Source organism: Panthera onca, chromosome D4 (genome assembly GCF_046562875.1).
Source record: "Panthera onca isolate mPanOnc1 chromosome D4, mPanOnc1 haplotype 2, whole genome shotgun sequence".
NCBI lineage: Eukaryota > Metazoa > Chordata > Mammalia > Carnivora > Felidae > Panthera > Panthera onca.
In genome coordinates, this window is record NC_138351.1 from 62,652,922 (window position 1) to 62,678,829 (window position 25,908).

The window sequence follows — 25,908 nt, forward strand, 5'->3', positions numbered from 1 at the left end:
ACAACAAACATTTATTTCTCACAATTCTGGAGGGTATGAAGTCCAAGATCAAGGCACCAGCAGATTCAGTGTCTGGTAAGGGTCCTCTTCCAGGTTGCAGACTGTTGACTTCTCCATCACATTGGAGGTTAGGATTTGAACACATGAATCTTGGAGGGACACAAACATTCACTATATTGCAGTGGCTACAATCACAGAAATACTGATCAGCAACATTTTTTTGAAATAGTTTTCTCAGGTTTGGTATCCGGGTAATAGTTGCTTCATAAAATGAGTTAAGAAATATTCCTTCCTCCTTTATTTTCTAAATTTGCTTAGCATTCATATTGTTTTTTCTTTAAATGTTTTATAGTACTCCTCAGAGAGATCATCTGAACCTATAGTTTTCTTCATGGGAAGGTTTTTTAAATCACAAATTCAAAATTTTAAGTAGATAAAGGGTTACTCAGATTTTCTATTCCATCTTGTATTAGCTTTAGTAAGTTATGATTTAAAGTAATTTGAAAACATCTAATTTGTTGAATTTAATGGTATAAAATTTCCACATTGTTGTTTTCCATATTATTTTTTTATTATTCTTTTAATGTCAGTATGATCTAGTGATATTTCTTTCATTCCTCAGGTTGGTAATTTCTGTTTTCTATCCTTATCAATCCCAGGAGAGGTTCATCAATTTTATTATACTTTCAAAGGACAAACTTTTGGCGTTGTCAATTTTCTCTATTAACTATCTCTTTTCTATCTGGCTGATTTCCACTGTTATCTTAATCTTCTTGGTTTGGGTTTAATTTGGTCTTCTTTTTCTAATTGCTTATAGAGGTATGAAAAGTAACCTTAAAGTAACCTTTTTAAGGAGGTTTGAAGACAGAGCAAGCAGTTAACAAAGTTTGTGCATGAAGCACACCAGATTCAAACCTGGGTATCACTTTCATTTGAAGTCTTGGAGATTACCTCCAGGTTATAGATACAGACACACACACACACACACACACACACACACACACACACAGGACATTCTTGGGCTTCAGGAGATGTTCTTCATCTTTCGACACACTATTTCTGCATACTGCGATACACTGTATGAGATCCAAGGTCAAACAAAGTCCTGAATGACCAGGTTCACAGCCTTGAACATGTCTGGATAGTCTACTGGTGTGTCATCATGGCCCAGACTAAACATGAGTCTGGACTTTCAGGCAAGCATAAGCTCCTAAAATTTAAGCCTCTTTTTTCACATCTCTAATGGTTTTCCTAGGAAACCAGTGAAAGAGGGTTTGTCTCAGCACCACTGTCTACATAAATTTGAGTCCTTATAGACACCAGAATTATGAAGGTTATTTATTCTGAACCATAGGCCCTGGATATATTCTATTTTCCCCCACCCTTTTCTAATAGTAAGCAATATGTCTCCTATGACTTATTAATTTCCATACGGACTTAAATTTGTGGAAACTCTTCCATTATGAAGTCATGAAATTGCAAAAGAATTTGGAAAAATAACAAAGCTCATGAGACAGACCTGCCCCAAACCTGGAGATCTCTATTTGTGAGGCATCAATTCAGTCCCATTACTACATATACTCAGGGGGATAAATCCTGAAGTTGTGGGAGCTCTAATGTGGCAGTGGAGGTGACGGTGGGGCCTACTTGCTAACACCAATCTGTTCCCATGAAACTTAAAGCAAGGCAATATTTTTGCACATTTTTCTGTAATTGAATACCATTAAAGTATTGAATATACAATGCATCCTGCCTTTCTTTTATTCTTTCAAAAACTACTTATTGCATGCCTACTATATACCAAGCACTGTGCAAGGGATATTGGGATAAATTGGTGAAAAAAAAAGAAAGCTGAAAGACAGTTATGACTGGAAAGAGTAAGAACAGAGAAGAAAAAGTGAATTGCTGGTGGGAGCCTCTATTACCAAAGACTTAGTATGTTCTTAGGACCTTGAATCAGAAAAAAAGCAGTTATGCTGGGTCCCTCTGACATGTATGGCAAGGAATGTGTGTGTCTGTGTGTGTGTGTGTGTGTGTGGTGCCTTTTGGAGAAGATGAGGGAGCATAAGGAGAATACCTCAATTTCTGCCCAATAGAAGTGGGAGGATGGAATCACTGATGTTCCAGAAGCTAAGAAAGGAAAAATGTAAATTATTTTCTTTACGCATGTGGTTTGCACAACATCCTCCAACATAAGACTCCCACTTGGGTCCTAAAGTTGGAAAAATCTAGGGAGTATGGAGAAAAGGAACAGAGCTACAAGACTTGACATTGTATACTGGGTGCCAGCACTAGCAGACAAACTCCTAGAGGGAGACCTTTATAAAATAGTCTCTAGGTTCAATAGCTATGTGAACTATGAATCTGGAATTAGCATCATCTACCTAAATTACAGAGATATACTTCTCACATAAGTCTCTAAAGTGCAGGCAAGGTAGCAAAGGAAGAGTTCTTTAAGTGAGGGTAATTTGAAGAGCCCCTAAGAACTCCCTACCCCAAATGGTATTTCCCATGTTGACTAAAATTCTTCATTTTGTTTCACTGCTTGGAACCCATCTTTACTCATCTCACTATAACCACAGAAGCAGTTATAACATAGAATAAATAGTAATTAAAGATTCTGAAGTCAAATTGCCTTGTTCATCTTGGGCTTTACCACTAATTGTGCCTGTGACTTTGGGGTGTGTTTCTTAATAATAGCTAAAAATTAATTATATGTAATTGCTTAGCAACTATAGGGCCAACCACTTTACATGTTTTTACATGTATCACTACTCCTCACAATACCCTATGAGGTATTATTATCATTATAATTTTACAGATGAGGAAACTGAAGCACAAATGTAACTTTGAAGTCCAAAACTAGTAACTGGAGGAGCTGAAATTCAAACCTAAGCAGACTTAACTATTATGGTGGTCCCCTCACTTAAATGCTCTAAGCCCCTATGCTTAGAGAGTAGTAAGGATTAGGTAAGATAATGCTTATAGATTTGACAGAGTGCAAAAGTGTTCAACACTATTACTGTTATTATTCCAGATAAATTAATTCTTGAAAAGAATTAAAGCAGTACCCAGCAAACCCAGTTCAATTTTACTGGCCTCTAGTATCAAGCTCTGTATTAGGTGCTAAGGTGATACCATGATGTATAAGACTTGATTCATACCATCGAGAAAAACAACTCAAGGCTTACTTAGTTGTCCCCTACATAAAGTCCTTCAAGGGCTCTATACTGCTTTCAGAAAGCTCGTGTGCCTAGCTTGGCACAAAAGGTCCATCACGATTCCATTGTCTTGCCTCCTTGAATGCATCTCCTGCCACTTCCCCCATCCACACTGCAGCCTGAGCTACTTATTCTTCAGATATGCAAGACATTTCACATCTCAGTGACTTACAACGTGCTGTTCCATTAGTCTGGGAAATTCCTTTCTCTACCTCCATTTCTCCAATGTCCAGCTCAAATCTTTCTGGAATTCCCCAGCCCCTGCTACATTAGATGCTCCCTCTCTGGGCTCCCACAGAATCCTGCACACACCCACTGTACTTATTCCACTGTGTACTGAAACTATCCTGCTCATATGCCTCCCCCACGATTCTGTAAGCTTCTTGAAAACTGTCTTAACGGTCTCTTACCCTAGCTCCCAGAACAATTTATGCACAGTAGACACTCAATGAATGTGTACACAATGAAAAAATTAATAAATAAACTTTAATTAGCACTCTAATGAGGGTATAATGATTTAATGGAAGAATGAGTATATTGAAATTGACTAAGAGGATCTGTAATGACTTCTTTGAGGAGGTGGCATGTGAACTGGCTCTTTGTGGGAAGGTAGTACTTAAATTAATGGACATATGCAGAGAACCTCCCGGTAAGAAAAGTTTTGAGGAAAGGCCCTAGAAAGAACTTTTGGGGTATACTGAGTAAACCTCTGTGACTAGAACATAGGGAAGAAAAACGGAGAATAAGGCAATAAAGTGGCAAGAAATCTAGCAATAAAACTGGGACATGAAGAGAAGCCAGGCCATCAAAGCAATTCTCAAGCAATTTCAATTAAAAAAATCTTAACTGCTGTAAGTAACATTATCAGCTCCCAATTCTATCTCTTCTCATGCATAACTGGCCCCTATAACCATAACAGAACTAAAGTTATGTGTACAAGGAGATGTTGTAGCAAAAAGACACAAATGGGGAAAGGAAAGTAATATGGGGAGAAAAATAGGAGCAAACTGATCTAAATTAAAATACCAAGCAGAGGGGCACCTGGGTGGCTCAGTCGGTTAAGCGTCAGACTTTGGCTCAGGTCATGATCTCCTGGTTCATGAGTTCGAGCCCCACATTGGGCTAGCAGCTGTCAGTCCAGAGACCGTTTGGGATCTCCTGTCCCCCTCTCTCTCTCTGCCCCTCCCCCGCTTGCAGTTTCTCTCTCTCAAAAATAAATAAACATTTTTTTTAAATCTTTAAAAAATATATCAAGCAGGTAGGAGTGTCTCACCTGTAAAACAGCAGAACCATGTCATCAGCAATTTGATTAACCTTAAATTTATTTTCAACTTTATGTCATTTTTGCTATATATATTTCTATAACCAAACCACACTAACTAATCTAAGATGCAGAAACAGAGATCTCTAGGGACAACCAGTATCATTTTAGAAAGGAAAGCCTTTCACCCACATGCTTTGCACTGCACCTAATGGGCCCCGGCATAACTACAGAGTGAATCTGGTACAGTATTGAATACAGGTTGCATCACAAAACAACAAAATGCACAACGACTTTACTCACTGTGCTCTCTGCTTCAAACACCAACTCAGTATTTACTGCACACCTGTTATGAGAAAGATACTGTTCTTGGCATAGACAGGGAATCTGGATGCATCTGGTAAGATCCAGGCCTTTAAAAGAATGTACAGAGTAGGTAAGATAAATGTGTATGTGATAATGCAATTCAAGGTGTGATGAATGTATGAAAGATGTAGCACGAAAGCAAATAAGAGGCATTCAGCTGAAATGGGGAAAGATTTCATGGCAGGGTTAACTTCAGGGAGTACTAGGGAAAGTTTTCATTGTATTTCTTCTTTTATTTTTATTTATGTATTTTAATTACAAAGGTGATAGATGCGCATTATTTAAAAGATCTTAAATACAGATAAGCAAAAAATCACTAAAAAACCACTATATTTTTGTATATGCCACTTAAAAATTATTTATTTATAAAACTGAAACCCTATTGTACATTCCTTTCAGTCAACAGCTTATTCAGGCAACAATATATTACAACCATCTTTCCATGTCATTTACTATACTTCTACAACTAACTTCTTTATATTTAAAAAGGAGCATATCAAAAGGTATAGATGAGTATACAGTAAAAGCATGTCTCTCTCCCATCCCATTTCCCAATCACCTTTTAGTTGTAACCAGAAACAACCACTGTTACCGGTTTCTTGTGATCCTTCCACAGATATTTTGCGTATGTGTATATATTTCTTTTTAAATAAGTGGTAGCCATGCACACACAATCCTGTACCTCATTTTTCAAATCTCCCAGGCAATACACTTATCACTGCCTTATTACTCTTAGTAGCTACAAAATGTTCCATTGTATGAAAATATAACCACTTGATTATCCAGTCCCCTTTTTTTTTTAATTTTTTTTTAACATTTATTTATTTTTGAGAGACAGAGACAGAGCATGAACGGGGGAGGGGCAGAGAGAGAGGGAGACACAGAATCGGAAGCAGGCTCCAGGCTCTGAGCTGTCAGCCCAGAGCCCGACGCGGGGCTCGAACTCACGGACCTCGAGATCGTGACCTGAGCTGAAGTCGGACGCTTAACTGACTGAGCCACCCAGGCGCCCCCATCCAGTCCCCTTTGATGGACATTCAGAATATTTCTAATATGTTGCTACTACAACGTTACTAGATGTGTCCTTAAAATGTAAATAGGTACACATTTGTAAATAATATTCAGTAAAAACTGCTAGAAGTGGAGTTTTAAGTTCAAAGGATATGTATAGTTTAAAATTTGAAAGATATTAATTACCACAGTGTCTTCTATTCAGAGGTGTCATCTTGCCAATTACAAATGAGAACGTCTATTCCTTTCCCTTACGTGTGGCTGCCCAGGTGATACTATTTCCCATTCTGCCATGCCCCCCGCCCCACTACCAATATACAAACACACCTTACAGATAGGTGAGAACACCTATCTGGCCTATGGAATGTAAGAATGTGAACAGAAATGATGTGCATTGTGTCAAGACCAAAGTAATTGAGAAGAGAGTGTGCATTCTCCACCATATCCTTGCCTTTCTGCCAGTTGGAAAGAGAAGATGTCAAGGCCTTAGGAAATGGCAGAGCCACATGATGCAAGGAACCTGAGTCCCTGAATCCATACAGAGAAAAACTGTTTATCAACCAGAAACATCCACATGGGAGTATTACATGAAGGAGAAATAAGTTCTTATTGTATTAAGGTGTTGAAATGTTGGTGTTTGTTAAAATATGTTGCCTTATTGTAACCAACATACTAAAACACCTTTTTTTTTAATAAAACTCCAGATCCCTATACACTAATAACGAAGCACAGAAAGAGAAATTAAGAAAACAATCCCATTTACAATTGCACCAAAAATAACAAAATACTTGGGAATAAAGTTACCAAAGAGGTGAAAGACCTGTACTCTGAAAATTTTAAAACACTGATGAAAGAAACTGAAGATGACACAAAGAAATGGAAAGACATCCATGCTCATGGATTGAAAAAACAAATATTATTAAAATGTCTATGTTACCCAAGCCAATATACACATTTAATGCAATTCCTATCAAAATACCAACAGTATTTTTCACAAAACTAAATCAAACAATCCTAAAATTTGTATGGAACCACAAAAGACCCCAAATAGCCAAAGCAATCCTGAAAAAGAAAAACAAAACTGAAGGTATCACTATTCCAGACTTCACAAAATATTACAAATCTGTAGTAACCAAAACAGAACAGACACATAGCTCATTGGAACATGATAGAAAACACAAACATAAACCCACAATTGTAACATCAATTTATCTTTGATAAAGCAGGAAAAAATATCCAAAGGGAAAAGGACAATCTCTTCAACAAACGGTGTTAGGAACACTGGACAGCTACATGAAAAAGAAAGAAACCAGACCACTTTCTTATACCATACACAAAAATAAACTCAAAACTGGAGCACCTGGGTGGCTCAGTCGGTTAAGTGTCTGACTTCGGCTCAGATTGTGATCTCACAGTTCACGGGCTCGGGCCCCACATTGTGCTCTGTGCTGACAGCTCAGGGCCTGGAGCCTGCTTCAGATTCTGTGTCTGCCTCTCTCTCTGCCCCTCCCCTGCTCATACTCATTCTTTCTGTCTCTCAAAAATGATTAAATGTTAAAAAAAATTTTTAATAAATAAACAAACTCAAAATGGATTAAAAACCTAAATGTGGAACCTGAAACCATAAAATCCTAGAAGAAAACACAGGCAGTAATTTCTCTGATATCAGTCATAGCAACATTTTTCTAGATATGTCTCCTGAGGCAAGGGAAATAAAAGCAAAAGTAAACTACAGGTACTGCATCAAAACAAAAAGCTGCACAACAAAGGAAACAATCAACAAAACTAAAAGGCAACCTACTGAATGCAAGAAGACATTTGCAAATGACATATCCAAAAAAGGTTAGTACCCAAAATATATAAAGAACTGATACAACTCAACACCCAAAAAAACAAACAATCCAATTTAAAAAATGGGCAGAGGGGTGCCTTTGTGGTTCAGTCAGTTAAGCGTCCAACTCTTGGTTCCAGCTCAGGTCATGATCTCAAGGTTTCATGAGTTTGAGCCCCATGTCAGGCTCTGCGCTACAGAGCTGCTTGGGATTCTCTCTCCCTCTCTCTCTTCCCCTTCCCTGCTTGTGCTATCTCTGTCTCTCTCAAATACATAAACTTAAAAAATATATATATAGGCAGAAGACATGAACAGACATTTCTCCAAAGAAGACATCCAGATGGCCAACAAACACATACATGAAAAGATGCTCAACATCACTCATCATCAGGGAAACGCAAATCAAAACTACGAGATATCACCTCACACCTGTCAAAATGGCTAAAATCAAAAACATGAGAAAAAACAAGCACTGGTGAGGATATGGGGAAAGGGGAACCCTTGTGCATGTTGGTAGAAATGTGAACGGGGACAGCCACTGTGGAAAACAGTATGGAGGTTCCTCAAAAAGTTAAAAACAGAACTACCCTACAATTCAACAATTGCATTACTGGGTATTTACCAAAAAAAATACAAAAACACGAATTCAAAGAGATACATGCACCTCTATATTTATAGCAGCATTATTTACAACAGCCAAATTATGGAAGCAGCCCAAGTGCCCATTCATAGATGGATACAGAAAATATGGTGTGTATATATATGTGTGTGCATGTGTGTGTGTATGCACACATACATACATAAAATGGAATATTATTTAGCCATAAAAACGAATTAAATCTTGCCATTTACAACAACATGGATGAAGCCAGAGAGTATAATGCTCAGCAAAATAAGTCAGAGAAAGACAAATACCATATGATCTCATTCATATGTGGAATTTAAGAAACAAAACAAACAAGCAAAGGAAAAAAAGAGAAAAGGGGGCAAACCAAGCAATAGACTCTTAACTATACAGAACATACTGGTAGTTATCAGAGGGAAGGTGGGCGGGGGGACAGGTGAAATAGGCGATGGGGATTAAGGAGTACACTTGTGACAGGCACTAGGTGTTGTACAGAAGTGTTGAATCACTATATTGTACACCTGAGACTAATATAAGACTATATGTTAAACCATACTGGAATTAAAATTAAAAGCTTGATTTAAAAAAGTATCATGTAAAATAGCAACAGAATATGAGATAGAGCTAACAAAATACATGCAAAATATGTATGCTTTAAAAAAAAAACAAAACTAAAGAGATAAATAAAAAAGACCTAAGTAAAACTGGCACTATGTAACATGTTCTTGGATTGGAAGACTCAATATTGTTAGAATATCAAGTCTTCTCCAAATTGAACTACATATTCAATGCAATCTCAAAAATAATTCCAGCATAGTTTTTGGTAGAATTTGGCAGACTGATTCTAAACTTTATATGGAAAAGCGGAGGACCTAGAATGAGTGGAACAACTCTGAAAAAGAGAAACAGGAAGGAGAATTCACATTACCTGATTTCTGTACTTAATATAAAACTAAGCACTTAAGACAACGTGGTATTGGTAAAAGGATATAAATATACATCAATGAAATAAAAACAAAATTTTACATTAAAAACCCACAGTTCAGAGAATACACTTAGGAAATATCCCTTAAGTTATTTCAATGTTAAGTATGACAGTGGCTATTAGAAAATATCTTTCATCTCCTGGGTTACCAAGAACTGTTTTTTATTTCTTCATTTTATTATGAATGAATACTGATTTATCAAATACCATTGTAATATCTGGGGAAATAATCCTAAATTTTTTTCTTCTGATCTATTAAAGTGATACATTAAATTAATATTTCCTAATGTTGAAACAGCCTTAACACATCTCAAATAAACCTTGTTTACTTGATTATGATATTTTAATATGGAAAAAACATAATAGACTGAGAAATTCTTTGAACAATTTATAAACTTCAAATTTCAACTGAGGAATTAAACAGTAGAACCAACCCTTAAAAGAACAAACTTGTTATCTGGAAAAGCAAGTGAATGAGTTATCACATATCCAAATCAAAAATAAAAGAAATGGAATTCCTGAATGAAAAGGAAAGAGAAATGGGGGGCAGATCTAGGAGCCCTCATTGCAAATAAAAGAAACTCAAGAGGGACTGCATTGGAGAAAGCAATAATCAAAACATAGTGCAAGAAAACTTCCCTCAGGAGGAGACTAGAGTTCTTAGATCAAAAGCACTCATTGTGTGCCAGGCAGGATAAATGAAAAAAGGCATACAGCTTAGACATATCCTGGCAAAAGTTCTAAAGTTTAATAAAGAAAAATATAAACTTTCAAAAAGAAAGAACAGGTTACTTACAAACGAATGAGCATGAGGCCAGCATTGGAGATGGCTAAGCACATAGGCTCTGAAGTAAGACTACCTGGCTTCAAATCTTGGTGTGAGCCTGGGCAAGTTACTTAACTTCTTTGTGCTTCTGTAAAACAGGAATGATGACAGTACTTCACTTCTAAGGTTGGCTGGAAGCAGTATTTGCGATAATACCCAGAAGAGTCTGGCACATAGTTCATTATAATCACTGGACTTCGATCTGTTAACACTGGAATTTGTATCAGAAAGTGAAAACTTTGTAGTAGACCTTTGAGAAGGCAAAAGCCAGAACCTTCCCCAGACCTTAATGTTTAGCACTAATGATCTGAAAAGCTGTACAATAAGCCCCTTGCTACTGCCTCTAATGCTACCTGAGCTCATGCTAGTGAGTAGTGAACTGATGGGCTGAAGGAATCTCATTGATTAATTTTTATTAATGTGAACAAGGCAAGGATGACAGTTTTTTTGGCCTAGAGTTCAAGATTATCATAGATGAAAAAAGTTGTAAGCTCTGTCAAGAGTAAATGGACTTGAGGCACCTGGGTAGCTCAGTCAGTTAAGCATCTGACTTTGGCACATGTCATGATCCCACAGTTCATGGATTTGAGCCCCACGTCAGACTCTGTGCTGACAGCTCGGAGCCTGAAGCCTGCTTCGGAGTCTGTGTCTCCCTCTCTGCCCTTCCCCTGCTCGCACTCTGTCTCTCTCTGTCTCTGTCTCTCTCTCTCAAAAATAAATAAACATTAAAAAAAAAAGAGTAAATGTACTCACAGTGCAATCTCTGAGAGACATGGAGGATTCTCCTACAATGAGTAGATCTTATTGTTATTGCCACTCAGGACCCTCCAAAAAGTGAACTAGTATGGGATCTGTGGCTACGTGATTTGAATGTCATAAAAAAGTTATTTCGTTCATTCAGCAAATTACTTGAGCACATCTATGTTATGTGTCAAGCAGTAAACTGGAGTTCTAACCGTAAGACACATGGAGCCCCTTCCCTCAAAGAGTTACATATATGAATCTTGATTTATATGACCCAAATTAGAACGCCCATGTGATGTAAGAAACTGATCATACCAAGGTCATTAACAAAATGCAAAACACACATACACATACACCTCTTCTAGCACAAGAAACAAAAACAAAAAAGCCAACTTTTAATAGTTAATCGTGAATAGCAAATGTTACTTTAACTTATTTTAATCCCATCTTTTATAGTTCTGTGAATGCGAAAGCCAACATAACAATTTGGTGGAACCCTTGTATTAGGTCAATTCTACTTACTAACCACTTAGCACCAATCAGAAATATTTTAAATGTTCCTCTCTAGATACTAGCTAAAAATTCCCTAAGTCCACTACCTATCTTCACATGGAAGATTATTTTTTCAATCCAAAAGGAAGATAAAGAGTTAAATTGCATATAATAAATGTAGTGGGGTTAAATGGTGGCCCCTGAAAAGATATGTTCATGCCCTAATACCTAGGACCTATGACTATCACCTTCTTTGAATAAGGGGCCTTTGGGGATGTAATTTAGGATCTTGAGATGAGGAAATCATCCTGGCTTAACTAGGCATGCCCTAAATCTAATCACAAGTGGAGTCTTAAAGCCAGTCCTTATCAGAGAAAGTCCTTTCCAGAGAAAGGCCAAGAGTGTTTTGAGACAGAAGAGGAAAAGACACGGAGCAGAAAAGAAGGAGGCTATGAGAACACAGAGGCAGAGACTGGAGTGAGGCAACCGTAAGTCAAGGAATGCCAGCGGCCACCAGAAGCCAGAAGAGGCAACGAATGGATTCTCCTCTGGAGGCTCTGGAGGGGTGCTGCCTGCCAACACCTTGATTTCAAACTTCTGGCTTCCTGAGCTGTGGGAAAATACGTTTCTGTTGTTTATACCCCGGATCTGTGATAATTGGTTACTGCAGCCCCAGGAGACAGTGAACAAAGGCATTTTGGTAAGAAGCCCTGGGTTCAAGTACCACACCTGACAGTTTTGTCCCTATTTGCTGCTTAGCAAGTCCATTAGCCTCCCTGAGCCTCCACTGCCTTATTAGTAAAAATGGGATAATCAGACCTGTGCTACTATCCCCCAGAGTTCTGATAAGACTAAACTGAAATCATGGATCTGAAAACACTCAGAACACTGTAAAATCCTATGTGAATATGTATTATTATTATTCTTATACTTTATCTGGAATTTCAAATGAGGTTTGGAGCACAGGCTCTTTATTCAAATCCACTTGCTGCAACCCTTTACACAAAAATCAACGTGCCTAATTTTAACAATGCCAACATTCTATCAATTCTTAATATCCAATTTTATGTATAGAATTAAGCTATCACTAATATACATAGTACCTCTTTAGTGCTAGGATTTAATGAAGGCCTAATTACCACTAACCCTATCGTCTATTTTATTTCCCTCCAGATAATCTTCTACTACTGTCATACTAATTTAGTAAAGAGACTATCTAATTGGTTTATTGCCCCCATATATATTAACAAATCAGTTCTAGCTGATTTGCCTTCAACAATATCTGTGAACTCACTTAACATAATCATAATTCTTTCTGTAGCTGACCTTAATTATTCCATACTGAATTTTTCTCGGTGAAGAATGAACCATTAATAATCTCTTCCTCCTATTTCTGGTTTTCCCCAATAGGTAGATCCTGATCTACTGCCAGACCTAGTTCTTCTTTCTAAAATCAAGTATATTTATGAAGTATAACCATAAACTAAGGATATTAGTTCCACAAGTTACATACAAAAGTTCACTTCATAACTCTATAATCTTACTTTACCAATGTACAAGTTCATATTTCCGAGAGAATGTTTCCATTTTTATTTCACATAAAACATCTTCAGACACATTTTAAGTTATTGAGAGGTTGGTTCTACTGCAAGCTGCAAATGTCTTCCCTTCAGGGCAAGGAAGTTTGACATTAAAAATTTAAAAAAATGGCACTTTGATAATGCAGTCTGGTACCAGAATTTATTTTCTTGTGCCTTAATCATTCTATTCTGTATTAGAGTAGAATGGCACTCAAATCATCCTTAGATCTAACCCAGAGTTCCATAAAAATGTGTTGTCTGAAATGTTGCCTCTTCAGAAACCTTTAAGTAAATGTTAAAGGATTCTTCCCAAATAGCAGTTGAACAATAAAAACTTCAAGGACTTTGAGATTTGTAAATGTAATAATCACTTGTAATTATTACCATCAACAACATACATCCTTAAAATGAGATGTCCTTCAATAATGCATTAGGTGTTCCCACCAAACCACTGAATTGTGGGTAATATGTTATTTTAATCTACCTAATTTCACTACCTTTCCATAGAAAGCAATTAAATCACCTCCAAGATGCATGTTAAACATTCAGTTCTCAGGATGGCCACTAAAAAATTTCAAATCAATAATTATACTTAGGAAAGCCACCCCCATTATTTTGTATATATAGGTGAATACTACTGTATGGCATACCCATAACTTTAAATATAGGCTTTATCCCCCTACAAATGGATTTATAAAGGTACATACTGTATTATCTCAGATTAATAAGAAATTTAGCAACAATAGTCTCCTAATTCTCATGCTCTTAAATGACCTACAAAAAAAGTAAACTGTGAACCACTTCCAACTGTAGCATCTATATTTTTCAATCAATTCCACATGAGACTGCCAAACTACTACTTATTCTGTAAAATGTGTTAACTCCCTTGATAAGGAAGATGGGCTAAAGATCTTCCTTAAAAGTTCTGACTCTAGATCCTTGGGATTCTTCTTAAGAAACTTAAAAAACATCCTGGGGCACCTGGCTGGCTCAGTTGGTAGAACATGCATTTTAAGTTTGAACCCCACAGGGCATATAGAAATTACTTAAAAGTAAAATCTTTAAAAGAAAAACAAAAAACAAAACTTAAAAAACATGCTAAAAAGCCATTCATTCCCTAGTCACCCATCTTAGCAACCAAAGTATAGAACCTGGCCCCTCGCCACTAGAGGGGGGTGTTTCTTCTACTGGTTTCTCTTTCCCCAAATTTGGCTCACCAGAATTTCTGGTTGAACTAGAATCAAGCCTCAAGATAAACATTCTGACCTTTATTTCTCCTTCATAATTGTATAGTCCTTTCACTTTATTTCAGGCTGTAAGTTGCCACTAAAATATCAACTTCAATCCCTAATTACTTGTATTATTATGACCCATATCACACTTTCTTGCCTTTCTTACAGGCTAACAAGCGTTACACAGAGCTGATTATAGAGATTTTGACATTAATTCACTGGAAAATAATCAGAAAATCCAACCAAGCCTGAGTATTCATTTTTTAAAAACTGGACTTTTTAAAATTTGCCATGTTCACATGACTTCATTTGAATCACAATACCATGAAGGAAAAAAAAGACTATCAGTAACAAATTTCAAAGAAGAAATTCAACGTCTTCAAGTGACTTGCCCAAGATCATGGGTACGAAACAGTGAAGCCATAATGAAGACTCAAATACCCTGACCTGTACACATTCCTGGTACTACTTACTCTATGCCATGAGTAAAAGACACAAGATGAGAAAATACACCAGTTCTTTACTGCTTTCTCTGAAGAACCCTGGTCTGAGGCAATGTCCCTTAGAGAAGATCAAGACAAGAACTGGCCGAGAATCTGCACACACTCTATGAAGCCAGAAGTCAGGAGAGGGAAGAGCCCTGATAAAAGTAAATGTATCATAATAAAATCAAATCCATCGGACATGAATCTGCTTGGGACAAAGTAGGTATAACCACTCAGAATGCTTTTGGCTACAAGTGACAAAATCCCAAATCACGCTGTATTATCTCACAGAACTAGAAGTTCAGAGGTAGAGCAGACCAAAAATAAAATCAGCAGTTCAATAAGGTCATCAAGGACTCAGGTTTCTTCTCTCGTTCTGTTACCTTCTAGATGAACTTCTTCCAAAGCTACTTTTTCTCATTGTTCTAAGATGGCCTGAGCAGTTATAGCCATTACATTCTCTCATAACATCATCAGAGGAAGAAAAGGTACCATGTCTTTCTTTTATCTCTTTTTAGGAATAAGAAACTCTTTCCCAGAAGCACTCTGGCCCTCCTCCAGACTTCCTTTCAAACCTCATTGGCCAGAACAGGTTACAGGCCATGCCTAAGCCTTCACTGGCAAAGGAAATGGGATCAACCATAATTGCTTACACTAATCATCTGGGATAGAACGAATGCTGGAGAGAGTCAATCGCCATGACCATACCATGGGCAATTTATAATGATGAGTATTACTGTGACATTGTTTTCACTCCAGAACAAAACTGTAATTTAATTATGCTTCTTCCATGATCATAACAATGAGGCATGTGCTTTGCGTGAGACTCAGATAATTACTGCCTGCTCACATCTCATATTTACCATCATAAACTTATTCATCAGATATAAAACATTTTATTAAAACTTTCTATTCAATCCACTATTTAAAAAAAAATCTTTAATGCAACATTTTAGAGCAAGAATGGCAAAGAGATTGGTGTTCCACACCTATTCCAGTAGATACAGCTATCTAGAACCCCAATTTAAGAATGATCCAAAGCGGAGTTTGGATCAGTGAAAAACAGTGACATGACTCATTAGTGATGTCTTCCATGGACTTGGGTTTGGGCACAATACAGAGTATATTTGCCAACACTGATTTAGAGAAAATCTCTTTAAATAATTTCCCTCCAATGATCATGGATTTCTCTAATGCAACGCCTCGTTATTTTCATTTTAGTGGAAATTCAATCTACTCTTTCCCTCTTTATTCTCCCTATGTAATTTACATATATATAAATATAATATACATCAAGCACAAACTCCAAGAATTATTTTATATATAATCAGAGTTCCACAGGAATTCTGAAAACTGACCCCTTTTCTAAGTCCATAGAAAAGCTTGGCAGAATGGCTTCATTTACAAACTATCTCACTTACAGGAAGCAGAGCGTCTTTGGGGCCCAGTCTGGATGTGGGCCTAGGCAAGATTGATGGACAGAAGGAAAAAAAAGAATGGCCATCTATTCACAGTGAAGATGGCCCAGTCCACAGCTTCCAGACAAAAACCAAAATGGAACCAAAACCTAATCCTACACAAAGGTGACTAATCAGTAACTGAAGAATGCTTAAATAATGGCAGATTACAAACAACATGCAGAGTTTATGTGTATAAAATGCATTTGAAAAGACAGGGAAGGACAACAGTGGTTATTCTGGAATGAACTTACAGCTTTTTTTCTTTTGTCCTTCTATTTCTTATCTACATTTTTCTGAGTGTCCTGTACTGCACATACACTGCCTTTTTAATGAAGAAGGGAGAAAAAAAGGAAACATGTTTTTATCTTATCGTTTGATGTTTATGTTTTCGTTGTTCCAATTAACCTTTAACTGCCTTGTAGTTAAGATCAAGCTTGTCCAACTATTCCTAAGGTTGGGAAACGAGGTTGTTTTAACTTTTTGATATCATAAGCAACAAAGTATTCTTGTAGCTGAAAATTGATTTGAAATATAAAAGAAGTTAGAAAAATCCCTAAAAAAATGAATCAAAGTGTTTAATCACCCCATAATACTCTAAAATTACCACTACTCAAAAATTTAATTAACTTAGGATATTCTCTCTCTCTCTCTCTCTCTCTCTCTCTCTCTCTCTCTCTCTCTCGCCCTAAGTCAAATCATTTTTTTACCCAAACTGCCAGTTGGCCAGTCTGTGTTCACAAAATTGGTTTTGGCCAAAATAATTTTAAGTCAATTTGGTATTGGACAAAGAACACACCATCAGCATCAGGGGAAAGTCTGAAGGCACAGATAAGAAATAGGATTCCCAAAAAAGATTCAGTAATAAAGAACAAGCAAGATAGCCTGGACAAGTCTGAAAAAGAAAAATCACCTAGGGCAATGGTTCAAAAGTGGAAGGAAGTCTTTTATCAAGGCAAGGAGCTGTAAAATGAACCCAAGTAGCTTAGTACGTGCTTGTAAGGATACCAAGTAAACTGGTTCATCAGCCTGCTTGGATTCTCTCCCCTGGGTAGAACAGTACTAGGGTTTTCCCCAGGTTCCCTATGAAAAAACCTAATCTGCCTGGGTCTCAAGTTGAAGACAAATGTTCCCCAAATCATTCCATAATCACTTTCACAGTAAATGAGGTTTTGGAGCTGGCCACTGCACGACAGAGGATTCAAACCAGGTTTTTGGCATATTATGGTTCCCACTCCAACTATAGAAGGTAATTTCCCACATTGTCAGACAAAGCAGAGATGGCAGATGATATGACCTTGCACAGGAAGAAGCAACTCGAACTGGACTGCTTTAGGAGTGAAGAACTCAGGTAGTGGACTTCAGCTTCTACAATAGCTGGTCAATATGTCTAGCGAGAGCCAGAAGACATCCCTGGTTCGAAGTCCTCTAAGGAACCTGATTACAGTTAGGATTTCTTTTTAGCTAGTTAATGTTCAATGGAAAATCTGGAGAGCTTTCTGAGCACCTATATTCAACTCAAATATTAACTGGTTGCCAGGCTGTGGGTGTTGCTGAGGCAAGCAAGGAGGTAGCAGGGTGAAAGACATTATTGCCACTGTCGTTAAGAAAGGTGTTCTAGGGGCGCCTGGGTGGCTCAGTCGGTTAAGCGTCCGACTTCAGCTCAGGTCACGTTCTCGCGGTCCGTGAGTTCGAGCCCCGCGTCAGGCTCTGTGCTGACAGTTCAGAGCCCGGAGCCTGCTTCAGATTCTGTGTCTCCCTCTCTCTCTGCCCCTCCCCCGTTCATGCTCTGTCTCTCTCTGTCTCAAAAATAAACGTTAAAAAAAAAAAAAATTTTTAAAAAAAAGAAAGGTGTTCTATAGGAAGGAAAACAGAGAACAGTATTTATATTCAATCACAGCAAAGTAGGTGTGAAAAAAAATAGACAAATCAGTCTTGTTTTTGTAAGAAACAAAACAACATAGAGATGGACTATTCACAAATGCTTCTGGGGCAACTGAGTAGTCATTCGGAGAAAAATATAGTTGGACCCATCCATCACCCATACACCAAGAAAAATGGGTAAAAACTTAAGTGTAAAATAGAAACCACAAAGATAATAGAAGATAATATGAGAGAATTCTTTTACAACTTTGTAATGGGACAGGCTTTTCTAACTGTGACCCAAAATCCAGAAGTCATAAAAGTATAACAAATTCAACTACATTTAAAAAAAAAATCTACTTAGCAAAAACACCATAAGCAAAGATGAAAGACAATAACAAACGGGGATGGCAGACATGTTGCAACTCACATTACAACAGGCAAATTAAACACAACAGCCACAGGGTGATTTTAAACAACCAACCACTCCCCCTCCCGCCCCCCCACCAAGAAAGGTAGGGATAAAAGACACATTTCACAAAAAAGGAAATATAAATGGCTCCTAAACATATGAAAAGATATTCAAACTCACTCATAAGGTAAATAGAAATTAAAACTACACTAAGATAACATTTTTCACCCATCAGATTGGAAAAAATCCAAAAGTTCAAGAACACATTTTGTGGGCAAGAACATGGGTAACCAGTCACTCCCATGCGTTTCTGGTGGGGGTGTACATTGTACAACCTCTATAGAGAGCAATTTGGTAGTACCTATAAAATTATAATAACATACACTCTTTGGTCAGCAATTCCACTTTTAAAATTTTACCCTACAAATACATTTACACAAGTATGAAATAATCTATGTAACAAAAGTACTTATTGCAGTATTGTTTCTAATAGCAAAAGATTGAAAATTTCCCAAATGCCCATCAATATGGGACTGGTGATATAAATGATGCTATACCCACACAATGATGTGGAAAAGAGCTCCAAGATATATTATTAAAGTGAAATATATCTGGGATATTTTCCCACTGTTATGGAAAGAACTCCAAGAAACACTGTTAAGTAAAAAAGGGAGAATAATACATATATAATTATATGTATTATATAAAATGAAAAACAGAATTTATATTTGTATTGGCTTGAATATGCACTTAAAAATTCTGGAAGGACGGGAATTGAATAGATGGGGAACAGGGGTGGAAAGGAAACTGCTCATTTCTAAACACTTTGTTGTGTGAATCAAGTGAATGCATTACCTTTTCAAAAGGTAAATTTTTAAATGCTTAATATATTAAACGTTTAGTAGATATAATTCCAGAGATATCTACTAAATATTCCACATTTGGACCCCTCAGTCTATGGGTGATAGATGGCGGACAAGTGAGTATGCACTTGGAAGCTGCCTTAAATAGTAGCATCCAGAAATGAAAAGCAAAGTGAGGGTTACAGTTGGAAACCTGATGACTAGAAGTGAAGAACTCACTGATGGTTGTTTATTCCCAGGGCCGAGGCAGTGAAGAAAAGAGGAAAGAACACAATCTTGTGAAAGTGTTATAGTAAGAGAGGCACATCAAAATAGAGATAAGCCAGAGATTAATTCTTAGGGGGAGTTAAGTCAAAATGTGGTACAATTCCTTAGGATACCTGAATTGGTTCTTGGTTCAAACACAGATGTCACAGAGTGGTACAACTAAAGGCACAGCTCTTCTGTAGACCAGCTGCAATGGTGACAGCACACTGATGTGCAACCAGCCTCCTCGGCTGCTCTCTTAGGCCTAAACTCTACGTAAAACTCTCTCAGAAAAGTTATTAAGGCCACAAGGCTGGTTAGGATAAAGAAAATAGAATATCTGGTATAAAGCTTCTTGAAAACTGCTTTCATTCACCCATCAAATGTTTACAGAGCACCTACTCTGTGCCAAGAACTGCTCTAAGTGCTCAATAAATTCATCCCCCAAAATAAATATGTCCAAGGTAATTTAAACAAAAAAGAGATTTTAAAAGATTTTGAGATAACAGAAGCTTCTCTTAAAAAACATTTTGAAATATGAAAAATAAACTAAAAAGTCAATTGACAGCTGTAAAATGCTATGAAACTATGGTAAATGGATTTCAATTTTTACCCAGTTTATTCTGTTGTTTTAAAAGAGTAAAAATAGTAACTGAACATGTGAATTTAAAATAAGAAAATCATTCTCAGAAATTAGAAATAATGAGGTAGTATGTTTCAATTTCACTAAACTTAAATAGGATAAATCTTTAAAATATAAGCTTTCTATTCTCATCACCACAATCGATAAAACAGGAAAACATAACTGGAAAAGGGAACTAATTCAGAACAGATGTCAGGGAGGAATTTTTCCAGTAGTGAACTATAAACATGCGGAATAAATACTGGAAAATGTATTATGGTAAAAAAATCAGAATCAGTTACTAATTACATGATCTAAGCAGGAAACCAGATACCTAAATATGTAGAACAGGCATTTAAAAAACAGCCCTAAGTTAATGGACAAACCACGTTTTGACTCTCCAAACCTCAGATAATAAATAAACCTGCAATGTGTTAAAATAGGTATTTCTCAATGCCTATAAAGTTGGCTCTTATTTATCCATAAAGATGTATCCAACTGAAAATGTAACAAGTTTGCAAACAGAATTTATTGCATTCTTCCTGCTTGATGTGCTAATATTTTTTCAACCTAAAACCTATTTGGTACTTTCCTTTTGACCAACCTTCTTAATATTTCACCCTATCTACTTACACTCTACAAGGAGATATAAAGACTTACAACCTCACCATCACCAATCATTCTCCAGAAAAAAGCAAAAAGGACAGTTATTCCTTGGCTGCTACATCTAAGAAGAAATAAATGGTTTATGCCTAGCATGCAGTAAGGATCAGAAAGGAACTGAAACAAACAACAGTATCCATTCCAATGAAAGTTTATTAATTTGTATGAAGTCAATTTGCTACTCATCCATATTCAGATGAATGTACAAAAAAACAAATTCCATAGCTAAATATAAAATGACTTTTGGACTATCCAGGTTTCTGCTCGTTTCTACTTTATGGATAAGAGAAAGCTGTGATGCTAGCAGTACATTAACTCCTTCAGGCTACCAAGATCCCACTCAATAGCTACAACTATCACACAGGCCAAAGCAGTTTAATATATTACTAGTAAGATTACTACTATAAGCATACATGTTAGATACAAAAGAGTTATTGAGCCTGCGGACTACAGCAATCAGGTAGTGACAGAAGACTAGACCAGAGCTGACTCGTGATTCACAATATTTAACTGGCCTAAAAAAGCATTCCACTCCAGAACCCAAAAGATCCTTCAGATCAGATAGCCCAATGTTGTCATTTTATAGATGATGATATTTAGGCTCCAAAAAAAAAAAAGCTTAATAAACTTACCCAAGGTAGGGCAGTTTCATGGCATCCAAGCCAGACCCAGGCCTCTGAGAAGCAATCTAGTGCTCTCTGGGAAATACAGCATCCCACTCCTGGAGAACATTCTGAAGCAACTGAAGTTCATGTGAGGCAATTTTTTTTATTTCACAGTTGGGTGATAAGGAAAAGGGTTATGTAGTTATATCTGGAAAAAGATATTAACTTCATCTATCACTTCTAGCTCAAATAAGTTCTCATTTTATAGGTATAAATAATATCCCAAGTTGATTTATCACACAAGAGTAGTAACTTTTCTCCCCCAAATCTGTGGTCTTCTAGAGTTTACCAGCAACTGGGGAAAAACATGACTAGGAAATAAACTCTCTTGGGGCACCTGGGTGGGTCAGTCAGTTGAGCATCCAATTTCGGCTCAGGTCTGATCTCACATTCTGTGAGTTCAAGCCCCACGTTGGGCTCTGTGCTGACAGCTCAGAGCCTGGAGCCTGCTTTGCGTTCTGTCTCCCTCTCTCTCTGCCCCTCCCCTACTCACACTCTGTCTCTCTCTCTCTCAAAAATAAACATTAAAAGATTTTTTTAAATAAAAAAAAAGAAACAAACTCTCTTTTTAACCACACTCCAAGCCTGTTATTTATTAATGAATTAAAAAAATATATCATTTAGTGAGATTTTAAAATATTATTAGCAGTTATGCTATTAAGTAATCTTTCTATCTCAGTTTTTACTGTTTTCTAAAATCTGTAATATAGAAAGTCTTCCCTCATCTATTACTTTTTCCTTTTAAAGTAAATTTTAATATTCTAAGTCACAAGAGCCTCTCTCTAAAACTTCCTACAAATATAATTCCAAAATCTCTTTGCCTAGCTCACTTCTACATATACATAGTGTCATACACATCTAGTTAAATATATTTCAGAAGAGGTAGAAAATTAAGAAATTTTTATATTTAACTCATTATACACAGATGTCAGAGTTCTCAATTTTGTAAATCTTAAGAAATTTTTGCACAAGAATATGACATTACATTTCCTAGCCTACAGCATCCGGTTCATCACTAAGAAAAAGCAGCATAAGAGAAAGTGTAAATAAAGGGAGAAAGAGGGTAAAATAAGAATCAAGTCTATCAGGAAAAAAAAAATCATTAACAAATCTTCCTATGCAGATACAACAGGTACAAGCCGAACTGCAATTTCCTTGTATCAACATGCAACTGTCTGGGCTTGTAGCCATTATCTAACAAGGTATCTTCAATCAGGACTGTCAGAAGTTGAGGTGAAGAAAGCTTAATGTATGATCTCATATACATCCATTAATGCATGCCAAGAAGCTCCCAATCCATATAGTTTGTTATTTATATTATGGCTGGTCTCTATACTCAAATTTAGAAGAGAGAAGTATCTTATGGATATTTACTATCTATGTTAAACTTAGGTGCCACAGAAATTTCAAAGATGTGTGAAGCAGGTTTCTGAAGCTTATAGTTTGACAGGAGAATAAGCTATGAACACAAAAGCACCAAAAAAAAGCTGTAAAATAAGAACTCTATAAAAGACTAAAACACAATCTGAGTACATTTCTTGAGCTAGTTTGACAGGAAAGATAAGATCTCAATAAGCAGAAAAGAAGGAGAAGGGAACATAATACAAAGGAAAACTATGAACAAATGTGGGAGGGGGAAAGATGTTTGAAGAGCAGTAGAAATACCAGTTTGACTAGAATGGGGAAATTCTGTGGAAATAAAGAGGCCAGGATATGGAGACCTTTGAAGAGAATATCCAGACCTTTTGAGCAATGATAGAATTGATATGGAAGAGATGATATGCAGGTAGATCAGTCAGAAAACTACTACAGTAGTACCATATTCCTGAGCCCAGAACACTAAAGTTTGTAAGTGAATGTCAGCTACAGTTACCAAATTTTACATATACATACATATATATATATCTTCTATTATATATATATCTTTACATATATCTATATCTATATCTATATATATCTATATATATAACTTCTACAGTGATTCTAGAAACTTGGACTTACACAATTCTTTTACTTTCCCTTCCTATTTTCATTTCAGGTAACATCTTCTGGCTTGGATTTTTTATTTCGCTTTTCCTTATCCAACCTTAGCATTAATAAGACTTATCATTCTTTGTTAATTAGCAAAATCAACAACATCATATGTCATTGCTTAATCAGAAGAGCATTTAAAGCAATTTTTTAAACCCCACTTTGTTAAAGTGATTGTTTTCTATCACACACAATAAATTTCCCCAAATTTCATATTTTATTTTCCAAGAGCAAGAGCACCTTTTTTCTTGCAGACTTCACCTACAAAACCAAAACAAAATGAAAGGTTAATATCCAATGAATCTGTAATAGTTACTTCATAGAAAGAGTTTTTTACAGATTGACTGCCATACCCTTCATGAAAGCAAAAACTAACTGCTTTCTTTGCTTTGTGTGTGTAAACTAGGCCACACATGAATGTCTCTCTTCTAGAAAAAGGACCAAACCAGTTAAGTTTTCAACATTGCACGGATTAAGGTAGTCTTATTCTATTTGATTTCCCCAAAGAAGAGATTTAATTATAAAGTATTAAGCTTCATTTAATACAAAATAGTCATCAAAAAGGTAATTCAGACTACTGAAATAGTCATATTACACATGCCTTACAGAATATTGTGATTTCTAGTAAATCAGATTTATGAAAAGGTATAGATCAATAGATATCAATTTGAAAAAGAAAAGAGAATGATTCATTCTGTTTGAGGAATTGCATAGGTTTAGAGACCAAGGATTAAGCAGAGGATGGTGTCCCAATTTGTAAGACAGCCTTCCTTGTCTCTCCTTCCATGACTTTCCATTTGAGTGCAAAGACGTTGCCACTTATCAGTGACTATTGGAACTTCTCCAACAGTCAGCCCAACTTCCTACCCAGAGGAGTACTAAGCCAGCTGATTGGCTCAGTGCAATCAGACAACAGCCCTCAGCCCAACTGCAGTCAAGGAACAAAGATTGGTGACCTGATACTCAGGAAGGAAAGGATGCAAAAGAGGGGCTGGGGAAAGCACAGAATTAACCAACACAGACAACCAGAAAAACACATCCACTTAAAAGAGAGAAATCCTTTACCTGGAGATATTCAGCCAGGAATCGATTTTTTTTTAAAGGTAAACAAAGACACGAGTTTAAAACTGTCATTGGAGGAGCCCGATTCATATGAACAAACTTAGTAGCCTTGGAACAACCCTGAGTGGGCAAAGACCTTTTTATATATTAACACTTAGAAAATGGACTTTATTCAATAAATTCATTAAAAGATGTCCTGTTTCCTAAAAACTGTACCTAATTTTAGGGTTTCTGCTCTACATTGACTCCAGTTCTGCATGAGATTTCAAACTAAAGGGGGAATGGGTGGGGTGCAGAACACATGAAATTTTTACAGCATGGAAATAAAAGTATTTTTAAACCTTCTTGGGGGTGAAGAATTAGGCAAGAAGTAATACGTGGAAACTGTCAAGTGCTTCTCTACACACCCACCCACCAGATACCATCACAGCCGGCTAGGGGAGTCTCCCTCTTCTTGCCTGACAGCTTCACTTTCTTTGAGGTCTTGAGCTGGTGATCACACTGGCCCGTCATGGTATTTTCAGTTAACAAAGCAGTTACTCAACAGGGGAAAAAGCCACAAAGGAGCAGAGCAGCTGCTGCTGCACCCGTGATGCAAGTGCAGGATGAGCTCCGGGCCGCCACCGCCGCCTCGGCTCCTCCGTGACGTCCGGGAGGGGTATCCCCGGCTCTCAGGAAGTGGTGGCCGCGGGCGGCTCCGCCCCCACGCGACTCGGGGCTGGCCGGGCCGCCGGGTGGCAGGACTGCCAAGCAGGTTGGCAGACGGCTTACGCCGTCCGACACACACGCACGCCCCACGGGCCGCGCGCCCCGCTACCTCGCCCGCGCCTCGCCCTCTTCTCCAGTCACAGCCCGCGCCCCCTCTCTCCCAAGACTCACACCCACTCACCCCGACCCCCTGCGCAGAGCCTTGCCCAGCGCCGCCGGTCACTAGACGGGGACGAGCCGGGTTCAAGATGGCGACTCCGCCCCCGCCCCCTCCGCACTCTTGGCAGGGTCAGGGCGCCCCCTCACGCGGCGGGCTCGCGCCCGAGGCCCGGCTAAAAATAGCCAGGCTCCACTATATTTGGTTCGGCCGGATCCAGACGCGGCCGCGCGCACTCCGCCCCGCCCCGCGCGCTCCGCCCCGCCCCGCCCCGCCCCGCCCCGCGAGCTCCGCCCCGCCCCGCGCGGCACTGAATGGAGAAGGGGCGGGGGTGACCGAGGGGAACCTACTCCGCTATCTGCGGCGCGCGCCGGCGGCAGGGCCCGGCCAACTGCCGAATTTAGTAACATCGCCTGCGTCAATCACGCGCCTCCTGTGCGTCAGCGCCGCGCTGCTCCAGGTCCTGCTCCCCCCACCCCCCAGCCTTTGAATGGATACAA

The 25,908-nt window shown here is 37.8% G+C and overlaps 1 long non-coding RNA gene across 2 annotated transcripts; it reads right to left on the reverse strand.

The window, feature by feature from the left end:
- On the reverse strand, window positions 1-25,608 carry LOC144614145 (uncharacterized). 2 transcript variants are annotated; one of them, XR_013551715.2, is made up of 4 exons: window positions 25,433-25,608; window positions 10,097-10,214; window positions 4,786-4,895; window positions 1-149 (listed from the first exon to the last, which is right to left on the reverse strand). It is a non-coding gene; the product is annotated as an uncharacterized LOC144614145 (long non-coding RNA). The 2 variants fall into 2 exon arrangements; XR_013551714.2 differs by having other exon boundaries at window positions 1-4,895.
- Between the last annotated feature and the right edge of the window lie 300 nt (window positions 25,609-25,908).